The 3,408-nt window shown below is 34.7% G+C and overlaps 1 long non-coding RNA gene across 1 annotated transcript; it reads right to left on the bottom strand.

The window, feature by feature from the left end:
- Positions 1-836: 836 nt before the first annotated feature.
- LOC129739339 (uncharacterized) lies at positions 837-2,648 on the bottom strand. The gene is made up of 3 exons (XR_008735827.1): positions 2,401-2,648; positions 2,068-2,281; positions 837-1,016 (listed from the first exon to the last, which is right to left on the bottom strand). It is a non-coding gene; the product is annotated as an uncharacterized LOC129739339 (long non-coding RNA).
- Positions 2,649-3,408: the final 760 nt, after the last annotated feature.

Raw genomic sequence — 3,408 nt, 5'->3', positions numbered from 1 at the left:
TGAATTTTTTTTTAATTTCCAACACTTAGCATGAAAAAACTGATATCCATGATCTGTTCGTTCCAAAGTTGTTCTGAATTCCGGATTGTTGAATTTCATTGCTGGCTCCTTTTCCGGTGATGTTTGTTCACGCCAGTAGCAGCAGTCTCCTGGTGAAAAAACAAAGAATTTATACATCTAAAGCCAGATTTTCCCATAGTCAAATGGGTTCTTACCTTTGCTCTCCCGATATTGGTTTGGCTTCCTTTCCATCGTCCACTTAGTCATCAACAAGTCCACAAGTACCGCCAGAATCGAATTTTCTATCGCACTGATTTGCACGCGCCGACTTGTTTATTTTTTCTCGTAGCCGGCGGCTGCTGTCTAAACAAAGCGGCTAAGTAGCCTTCATTTTTACTTAAACCAAGCAAATTTAGCTTTTTGCTAACTCAAAAGTAAAAAAATATTTTTGCTAACGGAAAGTAACAGCAATTTTTTGCTAAGTGGAGCTCCGAAAATTTTGTGTGTATGTTGTGGTAGGTACACACAAAACTTTCGAGGCCGGAATTTAGCAAAATTTTGCTCAAATTTGACCACCTAGAAAGTTAGCAATCAATTTAGCAAAAAAAAATTACTAGAATTTAGCAAAATTGAAAAAAGTGTCTGGACTAAATGTTTACTACTTTTTTAGTTAATAAAATAAATTGTTTGCTAAAATATGAGCAAGTTTTTTGTTTTGAAGAATTACTAGAATTTGAGTAAATTTTCAATTTTTTCGTTGGTTGGATTGTAATTTGCAAATAGAAAGAAAAGTTTTGCAATTTTGTAATAAATTTATTTTCAAACGATTTTCTCCACACTCCATGCTTCCGAATTCGGGCCTCAAGTAAAACATTGCTCTTCTTCTGGTCATTTGTAGAGGTTCTTTTTTAGTATCCAGTAGAGCCCTATAAAGAAAGCCGAATCATTGAGTTGCTTGCCTGCCCATTGATTGGATTACCCGCGAAAAATGGCCTGTTATGGTTCGGAGACGAAAGCTGGGAATGAGAAATAAAAATTGTTTTAATTAATGCCTTTTTAATTAATTTAATTTTTCATAAGATTTTGTTACAGCTTTAGTTCAAGTTTCGAAACTAACATAATCAGATAACATGATCCAAAATCATGATTTAAATTTTTAAGAAAAAAATAATAAAATCAGGTCAAATTCAACATCATATTTAAAACAATCATTATGAATTAAATTTGCAGCATGATAACTAATTCAATGTTATGCATAGGGAACCCCTCATAAATAAAATAAAATGTTCTGTAAGATTAATAATTCATAACAATATCATGAGGTTGAAAACTTTAGATTAAGAGTCCGAAAACCACTCCATAAAAAAGAACTTCAGATTCATTCGCGTAACTTGTTCCAGTACAGATCAAGAATCGAATTTGAATTTTAAAAAGCAACATATTCATTTTAGTCTTCACAATAATTCAAATGGTAGCTAAAACTATAGCTCCAAATTAACTTATTTTAGCGTTTATCAAAATAAAAGTGGGAAAAGCTCCAAGAACTTTATTAGAAATGCCTTCAATATACTGGCAAAGTTGCATGTCTACTATTCACCTATTTTCTTCTTTAATTCTCCATAATTTTTTTTTGTTACTCTAATTGGAAAACAACTCAGCTAGATAAAAATTTTGCCCGCGTTTTTTATTAATTTTTGTTGCTGCCAGACATGCTGAGAACAGTAGCGTCCATTACCAGGGGGCTCTAATGAGCTTTTTGGTGTGGGGGAGTGTGGTGGGCCGCTACAAAAAAAAAAAAAAAAAAAAAAAAAAAAAAAAAAAAAAAAAAAAAAAAAAAAAAAAAAAAAAAAAAAAATTAAAAGGTACTTGTATTGTATAAAAAAATGCAAGAATTCATAATTTTTTTCCTATAACAAACTGAATCGTTTTCGAGAGGTTTTATCTGAAAAATTATGGAAACTGATACTGGGAAATTTTGGCATTAAGAATCTCCGAAAGATTGTTAAAATAATGATTTAAAATTCAGTATGAAAACCAATTAAAATCTATTAAAAACATTCCACATACCGCATTGCACTTGCGTTTGGCATTGACCTTATTGTGGCGGGGAGCCTAAGACCACCGACCAGCTGATTTGCCATTTCTACGTTATGCCTTCTTCCGCCGATGGCTAGCGATTTCGGTTTCAATGCTTGAATCTTCCGTAGAAATGAAGTTGTCAAGCTCATATATGCCGTGAAATTGCATCGGTAGTTGAGGTTGACCAAATATTACCAAAAACCTGAAAAAAAATCGTGTTGTAGTCTTTTCTTCCAAATCAATTTAATTTTCTTTAAAAAAAATAAAACAGAAGAGGAACGGATTTTAATCCTATAAAATTGCAAATTTGATGTCACTTACCCAATACTTCGTAGCAGGTGCTTCCGCAGAACTTTTTTCCTCGACAGTGATGTTGCTGGGGCCAACAATTTCACTGCCGATCGATTTGAATGGTCTTTTCACAAGCAGCTTGGACTTCGGGCTGAGGTTCTGATGGAAAAGGAGTGGTTTCATCGGATCCGGTTAGTTCTGGCTAAAAAAAATCAGTAGCTGTTCTGCGAAATGGTGTTACCTTTTTTCTAGGCTGAAATGGAAAGTTTTTTTGAATTATAGAAAATTTTTAATACAGTTAAAATTACACCTACTTACTTTACCGAGCGAAATTTTCTATTCCAAAGGCGACGGGCCTGCCAAACTGTAGAAACATTTAAGTCTAGAGGAGTTCCCGACTATTTAACGTCCTCCTCCTGTTCTTCGAAAGTTTCTTTCGACCGGATTCTGGCTTTTCTTCTGGGTGCGATCAATTTTATTCCACTTGACACCATGGCAGCTTTGTTGTGGGCCTTTGTCTCGGGAAGACAAGTAGATTGTTGACAAGAAAACAACACTTCATCGACACCGGAAGATTGAGATCTGCTCTGGGATGATCACCCCGGGAATAGATAACAGAATCACCTTCTTATTGGCACACAGATCAACAATTCTTGTTGACGGCAAGTCCTCGACCAAATTGATCGATGGTATTACGTCTTCTATTCTGATTGCAGAAGAACAGAACCAAAATAAACATTTAATATTACTATTTTCCGTGCTTCAAAATTGCGACCGACTCGAACGAACGAATTACATCCGAAAAATAACCGACAAAACAGCCGGCTGCAGTCGTGGTTTGAGCACAGACTAAAAGTTTGAGTCCATGCTACTGGAAATGCTAAAATGTGTAGCAAGTGGGTATTTTTTACTCAAACTGAGCTTAATTTTCGAAAAGATGGGAAAGTGCTAATTCAAAAGTAAAAAATTTTTTTTGCTAACGGAAAGTAACAGCTATTTTTTGCTAAGTGGAGCCCCGAAAGTTTTGTGTGTAAGTCC

Source organism: Uranotaenia lowii, chromosome 1 (assembly GCF_029784155.1).
Source record: "Uranotaenia lowii strain MFRU-FL chromosome 1, ASM2978415v1, whole genome shotgun sequence".
NCBI lineage: Eukaryota > Metazoa > Arthropoda > Insecta > Diptera > Culicidae > Uranotaenia > Uranotaenia lowii.
This window is presented reverse-complemented; position numbering and strand designations above follow the sequence as displayed.